This window comes from Balaenoptera ricei, chromosome 19, assembly GCF_028023285.1.
Source record: "Balaenoptera ricei isolate mBalRic1 chromosome 19, mBalRic1.hap2, whole genome shotgun sequence".
Taxonomy (NCBI): domain Eukaryota; kingdom Metazoa; phylum Chordata; class Mammalia; order Artiodactyla; family Balaenopteridae; genus Balaenoptera; species Balaenoptera ricei.
Window position 1 is genome coordinate 54,898,298 of NC_082657.1, and position 22,748 is coordinate 54,921,045.

At 44.7% G+C, this 22,748-nt stretch overlaps 1 protein-coding gene across 1 annotated transcript in view; it reads left to right on the plus strand.

The window, feature by feature from the left end:
• WWOX (WW domain containing oxidoreductase) overlaps window positions 1-22,748 on the plus strand; it is a 967,168-nt gene that overhangs the window by 853,568 nt on the left and 90,852 nt on the right. The window lies entirely within an intron of this gene.

Consider the following 22,748-nt stretch of genomic DNA (forward strand, 5'->3'; position numbering starts at 1 on the left):
AGGGCATTGTTTTTCAAACCCTGAAATACCATGAAATTTTTAAAAAGTGAGGTAACATAGGGTTGCCCACATCTCATTTTGATATGTAAGGACATTAATAACTTTTGTCAAACCTCAATTACCATCATTATAACCACTATCTTATAAGACAAATAATTTTCTCCAACGTTATGAAAATTTACAAACATAGTTCAGTATTGAAAACATTTCAGAGTGAACTACCATTAACATTTTAGTCTGTTTTATCATATATTTATCCATCTATCCATCTTATAATAAAACCAATGATATATATATTTTTTTTTTAATAAATTTATTTGTTTATTTTTGGCTGCGTTGGGTCTTCGTTGCTGCGCACGGGCTTTTCTCTAGTTGTGGCAATCAGGGGCTACTCTTCATCGCGGTGCATGGGCTTCTTACTGCGGTCGCTTCTCTTGTTGCGGAGCACAGGTTCTAGGCGCACGGACTTCAGTAGTTGTGGCACACGGGCTCAGAAGTTGTGGCTCACGGGCTCTAGAGCGCAGGCTCAGTAGTCGTGGCGCACGGAATTAGTTGCTCCGCGGCATGTGGGATCTTCCCGGACCAGGGCTCATACCCGTGTCTCCTGCATTGGCAGGCAGATTCTTAACCACTGCGCCACCAGGGAAGCCCAAATCAATGATATTTTAATGCTAAAAATGTAAGAAGGCCATAATCTCAGTATAGAAGGCAGTCATTCCTAAGAAAGGTCAGTTGTCATCCTGTCATCAACTTAAATGCATTTAAATATCTGTATACACACATGCACCTTTGTAGATGTCCACGTGTAGGGACACATATATATGAACATGTGAACATACATAGATACATTTATGTGCATTTTAAAATGCATGCCACAGTTTTTAATTCCTTTTTTATAGGTTAAAAAGTCACTGGCCCAGTATGAGTAACTCTCAGAGTCTTTTTGGGCCCCACTGAGAAAAGACTAAAACATACATGCTGCTAATTCATTAGGGGAATTTAGGGTGTTCAAATACTTCACTTACATGAAGTCCCCACATCCCCAGGACCAGAGCAAGCACCTCCTAGAGTGGTGACATGTACACGTGCCAAAGGAATGGAGTCTGCTGTCATTTCTAATGATTAAACAGGGCTATTCTTTCATTATAGTCGAAACAGTATATGTCCAGTGTTGAAAATGTAGAAAATATAGGTAAGCAAGAATAGCAAAAGCAGAGCAGTCATAATCTCAAAACTCTATAAGAAGGGCGTGTTAACTCTGTCTTCACATCCATACCCATATCTGTAGCCCTAACCCTTCTCCATCCTCATATGTATACCCGTAACTAGATCCATTTCCACTTTTAAATTGATATATTTATGTAAATGAACATATAGCTATTTTGGGTTTTACCAAAAAAAAAAAAAAAATCACAGAAACAGGATTCTTTTGTACACAATCCTGTATAATCTGATTTCTTTTGTTCACAGGACATGGTGAATATCTTTTTATACCAGTAGATATTATCCCACGTCACTTCACGTGGCTGCATAGGGTTTCATCGCACGGTTTGCAGTCACAGGTGTAAACGAATGGGCCTCCAGGTGTGGTTCCTGGACCAGTAGAGGCAGCGTCACCTGGGCACTTGTTAGGAATGCAGATTCTCAGGCCCCACCCCAGACCTGCCGGATTGGGGGTCAGGCCACAATCTGTGTTTCAACAAGCCATCCAGGTGATTTCTGATGAAGGCTGAAGTTTGAGAACCACTTTTAGAACAAATATGGCTGCCTGTTTAGTCCCCCGCACAATGATTTTTAGGGGAGCACGTTCTAAAACTTTGGCCTGGAACCTCAAACTTTGACCTGTGCTCATTCAATTCAAGTGAAGAGTTCTCATTAATTCTTTAGAATTCTTTTTAGAAAAACTGGGACTTTTGGAACATGATTAGGGACATGGTAAAGTAGTCGGGGAATAATATTAAGTAAGTGAAAAGAGTAGGATCTCGTTTAGAACCTGTTTACCCCTGATTCCGCATGTGTATTAATATCTGGGAGGAATGAGACCTGCACGTCGTTTTCACTTTCTTCTTTTTTCTCTTCTGTATTATCAAGATTTCTTACCTTGAACATCGATTGATATATAATCAGGATAAAAAACAATGTTCAATAAAAGAGTTACCATGTTCTTGTCGCCAAGGCCACCCACCCAGCATCTGACTGTCAAATGGATTTTAACCTTATGATGCTGGTTTTCGTTAGACCCTTTTACGAGGGAGACCATCTCCTCCGCAGAAGTGTCAGCAGGGGCAGGCGGTGCCTCCTTCCACACCAAGACACACTCATTTCCCTTCTGGGAGCAGAGCTGGACCCAGAGCCCTTGTTTCACAGTGTCAGCGAGATCCGCTGGCTCCTGGCAGAAGTTCCAGCGTCCCCTGGGAGCTATGAGCAGACATGACTGTGGATAGCGCACCGATTGGCCTATACGCAGGCTGCCTCTTCTGTGCTCTGGAATGTTCTGTGATCCAGAACCCCCTTCGAATCGGCCTGCATGCAAATCAAAGTCACTGCCACAGCGGGCGGAGGAGGGGGTCCCTGGACTGCTTCCTATCTGTCCTTTCCCCTGGGGGGACGGGAAGCTCAAGAGTGAGTTTCCACCAGCCATACTCAGGAACTGTCCATTTATTTGACGTCACACCTTCTGCTGTGTCTGTAGAACAAGCTTTATTCATCTTTCCTTAGTAGAGTCACACCATGTTTTGGGAAACGTAGTTGTACCCATGATACTTAATCTCCGTTGGTTAGGTAGTTTCTGTTTCCCATCACTCATTCAACAGATACGTCTGGAGCACCAGGTGGGATCTGACTTTCTGGAAATGGAGGGGTGAGCAACCAGAGTCTGTTTTGGTCCCTTGAGCCCACGATCGGGACAGCAGACGGGTATTAAGCCAATAATCATGTGTGGTTTAAACCAATGTGTGGTTGCCGTCTCCTGACACCGTGGCGGCAGTTTTCACAAGTATTCTGTTTCTAGTTGCGAAAGGTTTTCAAACCTACAAATGAGAGCAGTTAGCCTTCTGATGGCATCACTCGCTTCCTTTTGTTTCCAACGTGCTTCCCTAAGTGAGTGCAGGGCTTCACGAATCCTGTAAATACCGGGGCTCCTTTGGAAAGGGGTAGACATCATTGTACACATTGCAGCAAAAGACGGAAGGGAGGTCAGGAAACACTGCATTTACCAGAGAATATTCCCGCTTGGACTCGTCAACCTGGGGCTATTGCACAGGGCCAGTGGCTTCGTCTCGATAAGTGTCCACATTCTCATCTGTGAAATGGGGTAATGACTCTTGTCTCACAAGGTGGTTGTGAAAACTCATCAGATAATCAATATACATCCCTGGCGCACTGCCTGGGCAATTCACATGCTCAAAAAACATTAGTTACCTTTATTGTTTCTGTGTAGAGAAGATCAGGATGGCTCCTTCTGGTATCTATTATTAGAGGTCAGGCTTCTCCACATGTAAGAAGCCTCAGCTGTGTTGGAGGCCCAAGACAAACATTTAATATTTTTTTGGCTTGTGGTGGTAAATCTGTGTTCCTTTTTATGAGCTCATGGATTTCGCAAATACCATTTGAGCACCTACTGTTTGTCGTGCAGTATTCAAGGTGGGGCCTGTAGGGAGATGGATAAGACCCTCTTCCTCTTCCCGACCTGCCAGTCTAGCGGGGCACCTGGGAGTGGTGGGCATGGGGAGTCATCTGGGCAAGAAGCAGGAAGGGAGGCCACCGGGAGGGCGGGATCAGGCTGGGAGCCCAGCGTAAAGCCAAGAAAGCAGAGGGGAGCGGAGTGAGACTGAAGGATAACAGGCAGGCAGCATTTCGGTTGCCCGCCTTTCCCTCTACAAGCCAAGGCATGGCGCAGCCACCTGCGTAGCTGAGTTGCAAACTGCATGCATCGCTCACCCCATACCCACATACTGTTCAGCAGTTCAGCTCTAGCCACACCTGGCCGAGGCTGAAGGGCTGCAGCCGGCCCAAGGGGAGAGGGGGACGTGAAAGCGAGTGACTACAGGGTGAAGGGGAGTCTTCAGGAGGAGAGAGATCGTCCAGGCTGGTCTGTGCACAGATCTACCTTGTATACTGTGAACCCTTCAGACGGGTTTGCCGTTTTCCTCATCAGGAAAGCCAGTAATGTAAGATTTCGCCATGGTCTTGGGTTAAATACTTTGTCATCGGAGCAACATTATCCTTTCTTATCTTGCCAACCAGCCTGGCACAGACTTGGCCAGATGCAAGCTCAGACCGTGGCACACACGCGCGTGAATGCAGGCCAGGTACATCTTCCACGTACTCTGGGACTCTTGACAACATATGACATACAGTGCGGGGTCAGGGGGCACTTTTAATCTCAGATCTGTGCCAGGACCCCACGTAAAAAAAATGTGCTAAACCAAAATCTACTCCTTTGACCCGTTTCCACTCTTCTCCTAAGAGTGAGCTCGCACTGGGGCCGGGCGTCGATGCAGATACTGCTCTCCCAGTCTCCCAGTGCCTTTCGAGCTACTGTAACTTTAAAAAGATTGAGCAAAGACCACCTCCACTAGCTAAGCTGAAATAAGAGTGTCTCCAGAGTTTAATGGATCAAATAGCGGTGATAGGTTTTATGGCTCTTTTTCACTTTAGGGCATAGGGAAGAGAGAGCCGGGCAGGTTGGTTTTAAATTCAAGGATTTATGTTGTTAATCCTCCGGGCTAATTATAATTTATGGGATCTTGGCAAATTAATATGCGGTTGCTATTCAAAAATGGAGTGCAGTGTGAGGCAGGCATAAACAAGCCTTGTTCATTTTTAATTTATTTCCACCAATGGAGAATATTAAATAAAATGAACACTAGGGTATTCCGCTCCGAGTTTGGTGTTCATTATTTATCTCTAAATTATGAAATTCATATAACAATGCCTTGTTTTTTCGTCAAGAACCCAGGAATAGGGAACACTAACATCCAGAGAAGTAGGAGGCCATCAGAGTGATTTTCTCTCTGTTGCATCTAAGACAGACTCAACAGTACATGCGTGGAAATGCAGGTTTTCCAAGCAAGGATGTTGGTGGAGTCCAAGATTTGGCCTTATGCATGTCAGGATTGTTTAGAAATAGAGCTTGTGACTGGTAATGTGAGCTTAAAATCTCCGAAAGGTAGGTGTCCACCCTCCAAAGCAGTGTCTCCAGATCATTACCTGTCTAGGGCTTTGGGAAATCCCAATGGATTGCTAGCCCGTTAGGTGCTGTGCTGGGGTGACCCCACGATAGGACTTTGATCATAGCCATCTCATTGCACCCAGGACCCCCATTTCATCGGTATCCCCTGTGGCTGTTTTTGGAGATCTCTTTCAAAGAATTCAGCTTCTCACCCAAAAACAACTGGCAGAAAATGCTCAGATTGGCAACCATGAGGCAGGCAGGTTCAGCTGAACCCTTCTCATTTCATTTCCCTTCACGGTCTCCCCTCCCCACCCTTTTCTCCCCAGTCCCCCTCCTTCAGGCTGGGAGAGGCAGGCACACACTGCGTGGAGAGCTTTGGAAACCTTGAGCTCTGAGCCCAAAAGCAAGTTGGAGTTCTCCCCCGCAGCTGTGCAGCTCAGATAACAGCTGGAGCAGAGAACAGGCTGTTCTCGCTGCTAGAATATCTGACCCAGTTCTGACTGGCGAAGAGACTTCATCGTTGGTACCCCAAGCCATCCCCATCCCTGTGTGAGAGGAGAGAAGCAGTCATTTCTTCCCCTGCCCCAAGCTCCATTCCAAGTCTGTCTCTCTCCACCACTCTCCTTTTCATTGCTGAGACTTTTTTTTTTCCTTTGGTTCATACTTCATTTTCTCATCGGTAGGAAAAGGAAGGACCACTTTGAACAATTCTGAAGAAGAAATGGTATGTTTTGCTTTGGGAGGAAAGTTAGACTGGAAAGGCAAGGGCCTCTGGAGCGTGACAGTCCCCAAATCCAATCCCAGCTCTGCCTTTTACCAGCTGGGTGTTGTGGGCCAAGTGACCTAACCTCTCTGACTTTTCTCATCAGTGACATGAGCACACACTGTCATTGGTCTTTGGGGATTGTTAGGAGAAATAAGCTATTGAGAAGCACCTGGCCCATTACCTAACTTCTTCTACAGGGTCGAGAAATGGTAATTCTGTCGCCTTCCATCCCCACTCTCGTACAATACATAAGAGCTTCTCAGCAAATATGGAGAAAATCGAATGGACCAGAAGAGATCCTCTGTACCTCCAGCCCTCACAGAATGTCACAGACACCTCGACCCTAGGAGGATGTCCCAAGGCCCCATTGCAGTGACTAAACGTGACAGATCATGTAAATATCCCCCAGTGCTAGAGGGAAAGGGTACCTGTTTGTTCATGCATCTTTGTGATATGAACAAGGGTTTGTGATTTATAAGCAGCCTGGCATGGAGACATAGTGACTCTGTACCTGTAGATTTTTTTCTCTTGGTCGCTGTTTCTCGGTTATGTTTTATTTTTGTTTGTGGAAATAGCAGGACATCAAACCAGTGTTTTGACAGAACTCCCGGCTTTGTGGTAACTCCTTTTTCAGGGGGTCTTTAGCCTAATCATTTAGTAGCAAGAAGACACTTTTCTGTATTATTTAGGAATGAAAACTTATACCTAATTGAAATCATGTACTCAGTATCCTGTCTTATTTTTAGGTTAGCAATCAGTGATCATCATGGTTTCTCTTTTGAATGTTCCCCTTTGAAGAAGTATGATGGGGGGAGATAAAAGCCAGAAAGGAAAAAAGAAAAGAGCTGCAATTGGCAAGAGAGTGGAAAGTCCTAAAAGAAAGGCAGTGGGTAATTTGGGGGACAAATCAGCATGGGTAATGCCCAGGCAAGGAGGATAGAAAAAGATCCAGGTGTCCCAAAGACACAAGCTCAGGCTCATCGTATTAAAGAGTTTTGTCTAAAGAATAACTGGTTTTGATTTATCAACCACATCTTCCCATAAACCCAGATGTGTGTCCACTGGGTCTGGTAAGAAACAGGTTTGTGTAACAGCCTCCATCCTGAATTCAAATTCTTGTCCCACCCATCAACTCAGGCTTTGTAATAACTGGGTCAAGCTAATCAGGCATGTCTCCTTCTTGAGGATGAGTAGTGTCATAGGACCCTGCTAGGCACCTCCCACAAATGCAGTTCTTTATGGTGGGTGCCCCAGTGAGCTGCCCAGCCACACCTGATCCCCAGACTTGCCTGAACCCCAGTACTAGACACAGCACTGGCTCAGTCAAAGAATCTTACCTCTGACCCTCCTTCCCAGCTTGCTACCAACGTGAGAAGTTAGCTGGTTTCACCTTTAAATATCTAGTCCCTCTTTCCTCGTAAGTATTTATGCATATGAAAGTCAAGATTTTGGGTTCAAGTCTACTGGCCCATCAGAAGGTTCTCCGCTTGATTTCCAGGTAGGAGATCATGTTGATAAATAAGTGAAGCACTCAGATGTCAAGTCACCATTCTCTTATGCTGAGTATTGTTGAGAATCATGACAGCCCCGAGGAGTTAGAGAGATGGTGCTGTGCTAGAGTTGAATGTAGAAATCCTACCCTCTAATGGGATGAAATTAGGAGGTGGGGCCTTGGGGACGTAATTAGGTCATGAGGGTGGAGCCCTTATGAATGAGATTAATGCCCTTATAAAAGAGGCCCAAGAGAGCTCCCTTTCTCCTTCCACCATGTGAGGACACAAGGAGAAGTCTGACACCCAGAAGGCCCTCACCTGACTATGCTGGCACCCCCATCTCAGAGTTCCAGCCTACAGAACTGTGAGAAATAAAGTTCTGTTGATTATAAGTCAGCCAACCTACGGCATTTTGTTACAGCAGCCTGAACAGACTAAGAGAGCTGGAGAGCATGTTTAGCCCAATTTCCTTTGCTGCTTCTCTGGACCCAAGAATCTTTTCCAGGAATATCCAAACCTGGAACATCCATCCATCTGGGGGCTTCCAGCTTCCCAGATTCCTGCTTTTCTTTTGACCTTTTTCCCCACTGTGGGTTTTTAAATGAATGCTCTCCTACACACCCTCCCCCACAGAAACACGGGTAAGGCACCACACTTCCAGGAACACAAATTATTTCTGATCGTTTGTATCTCGGTTTTCTTCCTCCCTCTCCCACTACATAAAAGACTAAGAGAGCACCCACACGGATGTTTGCATATCATTTAAATATTCATTTCCATTAATTTATTCATAGTTGTAAAGTTTATTACCTAGAATATTGAGTCATAGAATTTTAGAGCCGGAAGACACGGGAGAGATCATCTAGTCCCAACTCCTCGTTTTACAGATGAGGAGACCAAGGTGAGGAGTTCTCAGGCAGCTGCCCAAGGTCAAATTCTGAGCAAGTGACACAGGGGAGACCCCAAGGCAGGTCTCCACTTCCAGTCTCTGTTGAATGCAGCTCTGTACAGCTGAAAACCATGTTGCTCTTTGCTGGCACAGAAAGCCTCCTTCCTATTCATTGTCTTGTTCCTTCATTATCTAGAAAGTTCTGGGAGCTGGAGTGCCGTGGTGAATGACATGGTCACGGTAATAGAGTGCAGAGTCTAGTGGGACAGAGACTGAGCCAATAGACAGACATATGTATGTGTGATGACAAATTGTGATAAGGGCTGAAGGAAATAAACAAGGTCTGCGTGGAGGACAGCAGTGGCGGGAGGTGTCTTAGTCGGGCTGCTGTAACAAAGTACCACAGACCAGGTAGCTTATAAATAACAGACATTTATTTCTCACGGTTCTGGAGGCTAGAAGTCTGAGATCAGGGTGCCAGCATGGTCAGGTTCTGGTGAGAGCCTGCTTCCGGGTTGCAGACTGCTGGCTTCTCCTTATGTAATCATGTGGAGGAAAGAGGGCAAGAATGCTCTCTGGGGTCCCTTTTGGAAGGACACTAATCCCATTCATGAGGGCTCTGCCATCATGATCTAATCACCTCTCCAAAGCCCCACCTCCTAATACCATCACACTGGGGGGTTAGGATTTCAACGTATGCATTTGGGAGGGATTCAAACATTAAGTCCATAACGGGAAGGCTGGGGTGGGAAGTCTTGGGTTGTGTTTTCCCGGGGGGTGGGGAAAAGACATTGGAAAGGTAAGCAAGCCAACATTGGGTGCACTAACGAACAGATGCTGCAGTAGACCAGGTGGTCCAGAATCCACCTGGGGAATTCTGGGAATCGGTGTAGAAGACACTGCCTCTGAATTATCCCCCATGGAGAAGCAAAAAAACAGGGGTCCTTACCCCCCAGCTCCCCATCTGTCATTGGTTGAGAACTACTCTCAGGGCAGTTACTTCCAAGCACTTCTGGCCAGGACAATATTTGGGACATGCTGATACTAAAATTCAAATTTATCTGAAATTCCAAATTTAACTGGGCATCCTGTATTTTATTGGGCAGCTTTAGGCCCACCCCCCTGATTGTCCCTTTGATGGGTCAGGCAGCATCTATAGCCAGAGACAGCCCCCAGCATCACAGTCGCTTGTGGAAGGTGGGGCAGAGCTGGACTAAGCTACTCAGAAAGCCACTTTCCGAGTGACCAGAAAGGTCTCTGGGTGTAGACATCAGTTAAGGCAAGGTCCGAAGGCTGGGAAAGAGCCAGCTTTTCACACAAGGACGGGGGAGAGGGTCGGGGAAGGCAGAGGAAAGATTTCTAGGCAGAGCGAACATCGTATGGAAAGAGGACTTTCTCCCTGTTACCTTAAACCAGGGTCTCAGTGTTTGGAAGTGACCTTCGAGTTGGGGTGGCGCAGCTGGTGATGATTTTAAGCCTGAGTCACAGCCCACGCTCGAAAGGCACTTTCTGTGTGTCTGGCAGAACGCTCGCAACGTGCGTGATCCCATTTAATCTTCCCAGTGGCCCTAGGAGGCAGGCGCTAACATCGGGCCCCTTTTCCAAACCAAGGAAACTGAGGCTTCAAGAGGTTAGGTGACCTGCTAGTGAGGGGTCCAGCCAGGATTTGAACCCAGACTGCTCCCGAGTCCCTGCTTCTTGTTCCGCTTAATCATCAAACACGTCTATTGTGGGTTGAATTGTGTCCTCCCCCCAAAAAAGATAGGTTGATGTCCTAACCCCCAGCACCTGTGAATAGGAATTTGGAAATAAGGTCTTTGCAGGTGAAATCAAATGAAGACGAGGTCATTAAGCAAGATAAACTCTAGAGACCTCTGCCACTCTGTACCTATAGTCAATGATGTATTTTACATTTAAAAACCTGTGTAAAGGGTAGATCTCGTGTGAAGTGTCTTACTGCAATAAAATAACATTTAAAAAAAATGAGGTTCTACTGGATTAGAATGGGACCTATATCCAAGGAGCGGTGTCTTTATAAGAGAAAAGAGAGGAAAGTATGGAGAGACACGGATATGCGTGCGCGCGTATACACACACACACACACACACACGCACACGCACGCAGAGGAAAGAGTACCATGTAAAGATGCAGGCAGAGACTGAAGTTATGCTGCCACAGGCCAAGCAACGCCAAGCATTGCTGGCAACCCCCAGAAGCTGGAAGAAGCAAAGAAGGATTGTCCCCTAGAGCCTTTGGAGGGAGCGCAGCCCAATGGACACCTTGATTTTGAACTTCCGGCCTCCAGAACAGTGAGAGAATAAATAGTGTCGTTTAAAGCCACCCAGTTTGTGGCTCTTGGTGACAGTAGTCCCTGGAAACTGATTCAGCGCCCCTTCTCAACTTACCAAAGGGCACCTGAAGTCGTGCCCTGAACCAAATGAAGCAGCTGCCCCAGGCGGCTCACCTGGGGACCGTGGGTGGCAGAGGTGGCCTGCTGTCTCCATTTAATGGGCGTGGATGTTGTTCCCGTTTCCCGGCCCATTGGCAGTGACATAAAGGGAGGAGCCCGGACTGCAGACAAAATGATACACATCTCAAGGGCAGTTAGACAATTAGCTCGCCCACAGGAACACTGCAATATGCACAATATTTGCTTTCCCAGGAAAGCCAAGCATAAGTTCCTGCCTGCTCTAATGACCCGGTCTTCCTGTACCGCAGGGAGGGGCCAGGCCCCTCAGTGCCCCTGGCTCCCACCCTCTGTTGCCACATGGATTTAACTCCTTCCTGCCCTCCATGCTCTTAGATATCCTGCACAACTTTTGCAACGTGGATTCAAGTCGGTTCGGTCTATTTGATTGGGCCCTGCCTTACCTGGAATTCTCTCCAACTGTCAGTGGAAGCAAAATTCATAGAGGTGCACATAGCCCATCCTTCATGTAAAAAAAAAAAAAAAAAGAGTATCTTGTCTCATTCTAACGAGTATTTCATACAGCCCATTGGGACTTACTTGGTGCAGGTGGTCAGTAAACAGGAAAGAAACTAAAGGTATGGAAATGAACAAGGAGCCCAGGGTGAAGCCAGGACCTCCAAACCCATGTGCTCTTGTTACAGGCAAGGCACAAATTGATTTGTCTCCGAGTCTCCTAGCAGCCTCCCACAAACAGGGGAACCCTATGCAATTTATAGAATCTCTAGACATGAAACAAGCCAGTAACTCAGCAAAAGCCCACATCTTCTCATGAAGAATCTAACAGGGACATAAAGGTGTGTTTCTGGGCTGGTGATGGGCTGCAAGGGGCCTCTCTCAGCCCCTGTTCTGGGCCCACTTTTAACTGAGAGGACAGGTGAGTGGTAACATGGGGCTGCAACACTGCTTTGACCTGGTATAGAATTTTTAAGCCACAAGGAAGGATCTAAATGGTCAAAGTCATGGAGGAAACAGAGAATGTGCATCACAAGTTTTCTCCACCCAATTAGGATATGTTGGGTGAAGGGAATGAGGAGACTCATTTACAGAGGAGTTTTTCTCTATTTAAAAGTAATACAGCTCAGTGGAGACAGATTTTTTATCTTGAAAAAGGAGAGTTGGTGGGAATGTAAATTGATACAGCCACTGTGGAGAACAGTATGGAGGTTCCTTAAAAAACTAAAAATAGAGCTACCATACGACCCAGCAGTCCCGCTACTGGGCATATACCCTGAGAAAACCATAATTCAAACAGAGACTTGTACCACAATGTTCATTGCAGCACTATTTACAATAGCCAGGTCATGGAAGCAACCTAAATGCCCATCGACAGATGAATGGGTAAAGAAGATATGGCACATATATGCAATGGAATATTACTCAGCCATAAAAAGGACAAAATTGAGTTATTTGTAGTGAGGTAGATGGACCCAGAGTCTGTCATACAGAGTGAAGGAAGTCAGAAAGAGAAAAATACCGTATGCTAACAGATATATATGGAATCTAAAAAACAGTGGTTCTGAAGAACCTAGGGCCAGGAGGAATAAAGACACAGATGTAGAGTATGGACTTGGGGACACAGGGAGGGGGAGGGCAAGATGAGATGAAGTGAGAGAGTAGCATGGACTTATATATACACTACAAAATGTAAAATAGATAGCTAGTGGGAAGCAGCCGCATAGCACAGGGAGATCAGCTCGGTGCTTTGTGTGCACCTAGAAGGGTGGGATAGGGAGGGTGGGAGGGAGACACAAGAGGGAGAGGATATGGGGATATATGTATACGTATAGCTGATTCACTTTGTTATACAGCAGAAACTAACACAACAGTGTAAAGCAATTATACTCCAATAAATATGTAAAAAAAAAAAAGAAAAATTACCCATAATTTTTTTGGCGTTAGGTAACAACAATTAATATATGTTTCTTCCAGTCTTTTTTTTTTTCTTTGTTATGCTGCATTTGTGTCACATCAAGATCACTTCCATAAACCCATGTGACACACTGCTTTTTTTCCCCTAACATTATACATCTCGGCACATTATTATACATTCTTCTTAACTGCAAATTATTAGTAGCTGACAGTCCGTGGAGGGGAGGCCTCACCGTTTATTTATCTCCTCCTGCGTTGGTGGGTATTTAGATGGTTTAAATACTTTTGCCGTCAGAAAGAGTGTTCTGATAAACATCTTTGTGCATCAAGCAGTTTCCATAGTTCCCATTATGCCTTTAGGGTAGTTTCCCAGAAATGGAATTACCGGGTCAAAGGTTGGGCACAGTTTTTAAAGGTTCCTGAGACATATTGCCAAATTGCACTCCAAAGGGTTTGCAGCAATTTAAATGATCAAAAGCAGCGTTTGAGAGCCTACTTTCTTTTAACCAATATTGAGTGCTCATTAAAAAAAAAACAACTCATTACTAATATGATAAACAAACAAATGGCATGTTGTTTTTGGTTTGGAGTCTTTTTGCTCGGTGCTTGAAAGAGGCGAATTTGGAAAATCCAAAGAAACACAGCAGACATTAAATGTAGGAGGGGCTCCATTAATCTTGCATTTGGGGTTACATGGTTTCTAAAGAGGTTTCAATATATTAACCGACGAGAAGTGGATACTTGAGAGAAGCATATTTGGGAGAACTTTGCAGTAATACCTTCTGGAGATTAGGTCCTTTCCCAGAGTTGGAGAGCCATCTGCACTCTGAGTCTGATGCTTCAGAGATGCTTTATATACAATAATATAATAATAATAATAATAATATATCTATATAAAAGCGAATAACCAACATTCATATGATGTTTTGCAGTTTTTCAAAGGGTGTTTTTTTTCCACATGGAGAATCTCGTTTTACCAACGAGATAACTGAGATGTGAATTCAGTGACTTGTCTAAACCACACATGCGTTAGAAAGTGGTCCAGCAGGATGAGAACAGTACAGTAGGCTTTCTGCCTCCCCGTGAGCCCTGCTCTGATACCTGCTTGGTCTCGATGAATATCGCAGTATCTGGCTTCTCCCTGACGCTGAGCTGCCCCGTCCTTGCAGGTGGGGCAGGACTGGGCACCCGTGGGCAGCTGCCAGCATCCTTCCTTCATTTCACCAATGCCCAGAGTAGAAGGTATCCCTCATGCCAAGAGACCCCACCAGCAGCAAAATCCAACATGGTGCCCAGAGCAAAAGATCCTGTGTTCGTTTCCCAGGACTGCCGTAAGAAGTCACCACCAACTCAGTGGTTTAAAGTAACAGATATTTGTGTGCTTAGCATTCTGGAGGCCAGACGTCTGAAATCAAGGTGTCATGAGGTCCTCACCGCCTCCAGAGGCTCTAGGGGAGAATTCGTTCTTTGCCCTTTCCAGCTTCTGGTGACTGTCAGTAGAACCTGACTTGTGGCCGCATCCCTCCCACCCCTGCCTCTGTGGTCACACTTCCTCCTCTTTGGTGTGCCTCAAACCTCCCTCTGCCTTTCTCTGATAAGGATACTTGTCATTGGATTTGGAGCCCACCCAGAAAATCCAGGAATATCTCCTAATTTCAAGAGCCTTAATGAGATCACACCTGCATAGACCCTGTTCCCGAATAAGATCCCATTCACAAGTTCCAGGGGTTTAACATGGATATCTTTCGGATGGCCATGTTTCTGCCTATCACAGACCCTGAAGCCCATTGCTGATCACATGAGTTTAACATCTATGGAAACTCCCTCATTTTACCTGTCCACGCAGGTACACAGACATTACAAGCCGCCCTGGAATAAACTTTTCACGTTGTCTTGACAACAGAATATATAACATGATTTAGAGAGAACGTGTTTACTTAGGGTCAGTAGACTGAACTCCAAGGTCTGGGGTTGGTTTGCCCTTGACCTGGGCATGTAACTTCTCCGAACCTCTATTTGCACGACTGTAAAATAGGTACACAGACACTCGCCTTGTTGAATTTCCAGGGGCGAGGTGGGTGTCCAGTGGGGTAACACGAGACAGTGTTTTGTGACTGGTTGAGTGCAGTAGGATTTTGAAGATTGACTGCAGCATCCAAAAGATGGAAGATGTCTTTTGGGGGCTTGCACCAAGGGAAGCTGGGTGTTGGTGAGAGTGATTTGGAGAAAACAATCCGTGTTGGCGGCTTTCCGCAGTTGCTGGGAGTCTCAGCTAGATTCAATTGGGAAAACTAGGTTAGTGCCGGGACAAATCCATTACTCTTTAAAAGCGGCCACTCATCTCTAATAATAAATAAACCAAACATTGGGATATTAAAACAATTTGTTCTCGGCATCGGAAAAGAGGTCGTGTGTGTGCGTGCGCGTGCGTGTGTGTGTTTTTAATATCCCACCCAGCCCACCAAGCCCCCAACCCCAGGAACTCCAAGATAGAGCAAAATCCTACTTACGTGCTACAGATTTAATATAGCATCAGGCTCCTCTAGGTCCAATAAAATACCAAGTTAAGAGTATTAATTCCTTCCAGCCCTGATGGGTCCCAGCTGTGTACATGCGTGGCGGGTGTGAGGGTGTGTGCTCAGCGGGTGCAGGTGCTGACGGGGCTCTTCCACCTCGGAGCACAATGTGCCTGCAGCACAGCTGTTTCTCAAATCCTCCGCCACTTGCTTAAAAACCTCTGTGAGGTTGTACTGCCTCTGGGCACAATTAAAAGCTGTATACTACATTTCAGCCGTAGTGTTAGAAATGTAGGCTGAGCCAAAAAAGAAAAGAGAGAAGGTGGGAGGGAGGAAGAAATGATTCCCTTGTTAAGGTGGCATTAACCTCCTTACCCCGCTATTGAAACAATAAAGCTTCTAAATGCCACGCCAAATCCTCCAGCCTTAGGAATGGAGAGTGGAAAAGGTGTGACAAAGCAAGGCTCTTTCTTTCTTTTTCTTCCTTCCTCCCTCCCTCCCTCTCTCCCTCTCTCTTTCCTTCCTTCCTTCCTTCTTTCCTCTTTCTTTTCCTTCCTTCCTTCCCTCCCTCTCTCTCTTCCTTCCTTCCCTCCTTCCTTCCTTTCTTTCTTTCTTTTTCTTCCTTTCTTCCTTCCTCCCTCTCTCCCTCTCTCTTTCCTTCCTTCCTTCCTTCCTTCCTTCCTTCCTTCTTTCCTCTTTCTTTTCCTTCCTTCCTTCCTTCCTTCCCTCCCTCTCTCTCTTCCTTTCTTTCTTTCTTTCTTTCTTTCTTCCTTCCTTTCTTTCTTTCTTTCTCTCTCTTTCTTTCTTTCTTTCTCTCTCTTTCTTTCTTTCTTTCCTTCTTTTTCTTTCTTTCCCTCCTCTCTTTCTCCCTCCTTCCCTCCTTCCTTCCTTCCTCTTTTCTTTTTCTTTCTATTTTCTTTCTTCTTTCTTTCTCCCTCCCTCCTTTCTTCCTTCCCTCCTTCCTTCTCTGCCTTTTTTCTTACTTTCCTCTCTCACTGAGTGACCAATTCTATCTGCAGGAAAAACTGTAAGCTCAGAACTAAGTTAAAATGTGAATGACTGAGCTGAATGGTAGGAAAAGCCTCGGATTTCGTTCTCCCTTCGGGAAAGGGACCAGAACACCCTGCCCATATTCACTTGGGAAGCAAGCTAACCTTCCTTCCACTCATAGCCTGGAGGCCTGTGGATTAGCTCCTTGTGTTGCCATGACAACCTACTGACATAGGTCTTCATATACCCATTTCACAGAAGCAGCAGCGGAGGCCCCCCTCCACTATTCCGTGTCAGGGGTGGGGACCGAATGCTGTCCGTGGCCTTGCTGTCCACGTGGTCATTGCCTCTTACCCTGGGATTCATGTTGTCCTTTTCCTTCCTTCCTCTTGAATAATACGAACAACCCATGAAGGTGGGTTTTCTCTCCTTTCTGTAGTCTCTGCCCGCCAAAGGGATAGATCTGATCTTACCATTTCTTATTCGTACTTGGACAGTTTTTATTTTTTTTATTTTTTTAATCCTAGTTACTTTTTTTTTTTTTTAACTCATCTTTTTATTTATTTATTTATTTTTGGCTGTGCTGGGTCTTCGTTTCTGTGCGAGGGTTTCTCTCTGGACTGTGTTTTGAATCAAATTCCCTGCTGTATAAGAAAGAAGAGGGGATGGGAAAGGGACAGAGCGCCTTTAGTGTGAGGGAGAACTCTGCCCATCTCTTACCCCTCCCGACAGCCAGGCCGGTGCCAAGGGTATAAAACGTGGTGGGAATTCTTGGCCCCAGTGGAGACAGAAGAATCAAGAATGAGAACTGAGTTTAGATGATTTCCTAGGATTATCGAAGCTTGTGTGACCAGGCCCATAAAATATTGTAAAGCTTAACATCTCACCCTATACAAATTATGCAGCTACATCTTCTACCCCCTCCTCCTTGGGGATGGGAATGAGGGCAGGTGGGAAGCGAAACTGACATTTACTGAGATCCTGTATCCTGCTTCCCAGGCACTGTTCTAGACTCATCCATATAGCAGTTTATTAATCCTCTTAATAGCTCTGTGACTTACTGAGTTCTTGTCCTGATGGGACAAGTAAGGAAATTGAGACCCAGAAGGGTTTCGTAACTTGTCCATGGTCACATCCGATGCTCTAGGCTTTTTTCCTGCTATACTTCTCACCAGCAGCCTCCCAGAATCTAGACCCTTCACCCGTCAGCTCTAGGAACATGAAATAATGTGAGTGGGGTGAAATAATGCCGTTTAAAAGCGGGCACATTATAAAGAATTATGTCAACCCAATTCCCTGAATGATGGGAAAATTCATATCCTCGTGCCACGCGATTAGTGAATCAAGTGAAACTGATTGATATACGGCAACAATAGTTAAGAAACAGGCAGCCTTGGCCGAGGTTTGATTAAACTGATACCCCCAGTCTCCTGGTGTATCAAATCACAGGCGAATTGGTACCATTAGGATAAATTACTACAAGATGCACTGCAAAGGCAAGCTAAATAAACTCTGCCTTCTCGAGCCCTGTGATTGTCTTATTAAATAATTTCTTTGCCTCTTAAGTGTGGACTCGGAGCCCTCGGGTTCTGAAAGCCCTCCTGATTAACTATAGCCTTGGCCTCAAGTTGATTTTATAAACTTCGGATGGTGCCCCAGAGGGTAAAGCTTCCTGTTGTCAATTCAGCCTGTTGCTATAGATACAGAACTTCACAATCAGTAATTAGAGCGTGCCCCCTGCCCCAGAACTGGTCAGACGGTGCGGAGCGATCGGCAAATGGTCTTAAAAGCATCCGAGCTGGCATGAAAATGCATCTCCAATGGTGACGGGGTTTGTTTTATTCATGGACTTTTGGGGGGGGGAAAATCACTGGTTTATTGGAAACCATAGCGAAATGTAAGTTATTATTATGCTTTTGAAAACACAACCAAGTTTCCTTATCATGATATGTTAAGGATAGGAAAGATGATGGTAGGAAATGTGGTACAACACATAGATGATGGTCTGACCGGCCACATAAAGGACATAGTTCATTCTTAACTCAGATTGAGTATCTTTCCTATTATACCCAAAGCATATTCCACAGTCCTCCCCCAACCCCGGAAAGAAATGCCTTTATCTGTAAGCAAGATTTCTCGTGGAATGATGAATAAGTTAAGGGAAACTGTTGGGGGCAAGAAAGAAAAGGTGATGGCTTGGGCTTATTTTATTTAGTGGAGAAAAACAGATGTGGAACATTTGTGTCTTAAAGCATTTTGGTCAAGAGAGAACTAAATTGGTTAGAAAGTGTGCAATTTTGCAGGTGTTATAAAAATATAAACCAATGAGTCTGTATTCTGTTCCCTAAAGGGAATGAAAATGAAGGTTTGCAAAGACACTTTGCTGGACACATATATTTTAATTTAAGGTGGTATTACTGTCTTCATTAAAGCTGAAGAAACCAAGCTCTGAGAGCATTAATGATTTTCCCCAATTCACCCCATTTTTATCTCACAGCCTGGATTATAATCCATGTCTAGAGACTTCCCTGGTGGTCTAGTGGTTAAGACTACATGCTTCCACTGCAGGGGGCCTGGGTGCCATCCCTGGTCAGGGAACTAAGATCCCATGTACCACGCGGTACGGACCAAAGATAAAAAACATAAAAAAATAAAATTATAATCCGTGTCTGTCTGACTCTAAAACCCATTTTTTCATCTTTTTTTTCCTCCAAGGAAAGACCTCTCCCCAAATTATATAGGGATCCTGCCATAGACTGCCCATCAGTTTACCCACTTTCCAGTTTGAAAATAAATCCTAGAATTCAGAAGGATGCATATTTTAAGATGATCTTAAAGTTCCCTTACTAATGTACAATACAGAAGTGGTTTGCCAAGCCAAGCATTTTATTGACATTTCCAAAGCACTGCTGATTGTATTTTTGATTCCTTTAAAACCTCCCTAATTGCCTTGTTGATTTCAAGCACCCTGAGAACCCTTCCTAAATGCTCACAGTATCCACTAGTGTGGGAAAATAAATGGCTCACAAGGATGATTGGGGATGTGCAAATGAAGCCTTTAAAGAGACTGCGTTATCTAATGCCTGATATTGTAACAGCTATGTAATCCCGCCATCTTTAATGTGGCATTTTTATGGGATGCAGAACGCCCATTCTCAGATTAAGTATATTTCAGCTCCTACATCCAAGTTCAAGAAGTCTGGACTTAGACTGGAGTTGAATCCATCTGTCTGGCAAATGTAGCCTGAGGAGACCTTTCCTGCATCCTCCCAAGGAGTCATGGTCTGGGCTATACCTCTAGAGCATCTCTCTGGGATACAAGCACAAATCATGTCCGCAATTTGGGCAGTTCATGGATTTGACACTAGTATAGACTGAGAAGGTCCTGAGGGATCTTGTCTACCCTACTGAGGGCTCTGGGGAAGAAAAATTGACCCTCTTCGTATTTTTGTTCTTAACGATAAAAGCACTTGTAAGCGCTCCATACACGTTTTTGTATTTAATTCCTAGCATAGTCTTCTAAGGTAGGTAGTATTCTTTCTGTTTAATAGGTTTCTTTTTTCATTTTTCAAATGTTTACTGGGTTATCCTCCAAAGAACCAGGCAGTGAAGAAACTGAAACTCAGTAACGTTAAGGAATTTGCCTAGAGCAGTGTTCTCCAAAGGGGGAGGTTTTTCAGACCCCTCCCTGCCACCGCAGGGATATCTGGTAGTGGTGAGAGGGTTCTAGTGGCATCTCGTGGGTAGAGGGATGATGCTTTGCCTCCTACAATGCACAGGACAGCCCCATCACAAAGAATTAGCCAGCGCCCGCCAAGTATCAAGAGTTCTGAGGTTGAGAAACCCTGACCCAGAGAATCATTATAGCTTTCGGGTGGACTTGGGATTTAAATATGGGTCTCTCAGCCTTTGCAACAGTTAAGGTGTGGCTTTGGGCACATTGTTGGCATTTTGACTGAGCTTTTTACTTCTCCACATTGCAATTATGGAAAATGATCATTGAAGGTTTGGTTTCGTGTTTTTATTGCCTGTCTTCTCCACAAGACTGTAATCTCCATGAGAGCAGGAATCCTGCTACTGTGGCTTTTTGCTGTGTCCCCAGCACCCCTGTCAGTCCATGACACATAGTAGGTATTTAGTAAATGTTTACTAAGAGAGTGGCTAAGTGTGTAAAATTGACGATGATCTCATATAAAGTGATAAATACCACAGGCAGGTAATAAAAATAATGCCCTGGGATTTCGAAGAAGAAGGGGATTTCTTCCAGCTAGGGGGTGGAGGTGAGTGGTGGGCTCTGGAATGAGTCAATGGAGAAAGAAGATTTGAACTAAAGTTGAAATCAAGTAGAGCTTGGACTTTGGGGTGGTGGGAGGACATTCCAAGTGGAAGGACAGAATGTGTGGAAACACATAGGTCATCATGAGTCATTCAGCTTTAGGACAGGCTGGAAAGCTGAAATGGGGGTCAGTGGTTGAACAGTGAATACGGGCTAAGGAACTTGGACTCCGTCCTGTGGGACCTATGAAGCCATGGGGGAGTTTTGAACAGGAAATTGATGTGCTCAAAACTGTATTCCAAGGAGGTAATAAGGTCTCTGTGTGTAAGATGGAGAGCAGAAGGGGGTGGGGATGTCATTTGTGTATCACCAATGTCTAGAGAAGACAGAAAATAGGTGCCTGGCATATGTGGCAATTCTTTTTGTTCTAACCTAGATATTTTAAAATTACATTTTAAAAAACATACATATGTATATGTTTTTATATATACATGTATATGTTTTTATATATACATATATATATTATATATATACACATACGTATATAATTAAAATATTTACTTTCAAATAGGTAATATGTGGTTCAAAGTCAAAAGTAGAAGTTAGAGGATGATGTGTATATGTGTGTATATATATATATATCTCAAATCCATATATTTTGTTTTCTTCATATGTGTTAAAATCTCCCTGTACCCCTTTCCCTTGGCACACAGTTCCTCTCCTGACCCACTGTTATCATTTCCTTGAGTATTCTTCTAGACGTTTTTATGCATTTATAAGCCAACATGTTTATATATTCTTTTACCCTCCCCTTCCCTCCACTCAACACACCTTGCTCTTTCCACTTGACAATACATCTTAGAGATGGTTTCGAATCAGCATATAAATGATTTCTTCATTTTTTAAACAACCTCTGAGGCTTCCACCGTGTGTATGCTTCATCGTTCATTGACCCAATTCCCCACTGATAGACATTTGGGTCGTTCCCAGTCTTTTGCTGTTACACATTGTGCCTCCGCGGGTAACCTTGCTCTGACATCATCTCCTGTGTGCGTTGAGTGTCCGTGCGGGATAGAGTCCTAGAAGGAGCAGAGCTGGCTCAGAGAGGATACTCTGGGGCGTTTTCATAGATATTGCCAGATCGCCCTCCACAGAGGTTGTTCTGATTTAACACTTTCCCAGTAAGCACGATGGTCAGGGTGGTACTTCCTAACGAAGTACTCCATAGTTGGGTGGACGGGCGAACTGAGAGAACATGGGGGATGGGAAGCGGCAAGTGCATGCCCCCAATATGTACTTTAAGGTGAAATATTTTGGTGAGAGCATGGAAGTAGGACCACAAAAGAGACATCAGATGCGGGGCAGCTTGCAATGGTCCAGGTGAAAGTATATAAGGGCCTGGGCTGCTAGAGGAACAGGAGAGAGAGAAGACATTGCAGAGACTCATCGTTGATGATTCTGCATGTGAGGAATGAGGTAGGGGGATGCTGAAGATGACACTGGCACCCCCCCTGATGCTGTTACCCAGTAGGGACCTCTGGGGATTGGGGGGGAGGAAGAGTTTTTAAGCAGGAGGCATTAGTTTTGGCCAGACGAAGATACCACCACCCACCAAAAGCATTTGAACAGGAGCTGAAAGTTCTTGGCGTCAATTCCACTTTTTCCTGATCCCCCCCAGAAATCTTTCCTATCACTTCTAATCCGTGTGGATTTGGATAAGCACCTAATTTTATTAGTTCAAAATCCCCTAAGATCCAAAAAGGTTTTAAATGCTTTTTAAAAAATGCCTTTTTAATACTCCCAGCAACCCTGTAAAGTCATTATCATTCTCCTGTTACTAGTAAGAAAACTAAGGCTCAGAGGGGTTAAATAGCTTGGCCAGGGTCACACAGCTATTAGGCGTTGGTGCCAAGATTTGGATCCAGGTTAACTTTAAATCCCGAGCTTTATAACTTGTTGACTTCAGTAGCAAATACAGTGGGACCAAAGGGTCTGGGCATTTATTCCCAAAGGCTGATTTCACTTGACTGTGGAATTCTAATCTTTTAACAGCATCCTATTTATTTCTAAAGTGTTGGAGTGAATTTGCCAAAACTTGCAAAGTGCATTTGTGAGCCAGTAGGATTCGATTTGAAGTTGGGAATAACAGAACCTACGGTGGAGGCTTGGTCTCCTTACATGTTTGAATTCAAAATGTGACTGGGAAAAGCCACAAAGTATGAACGTGGTCATTCATTTGCCCAGGCACTAAAGCCTGATTCTGGTGGCATGTTCTAACAACTCCACAGAAAGGCAGCATTGTA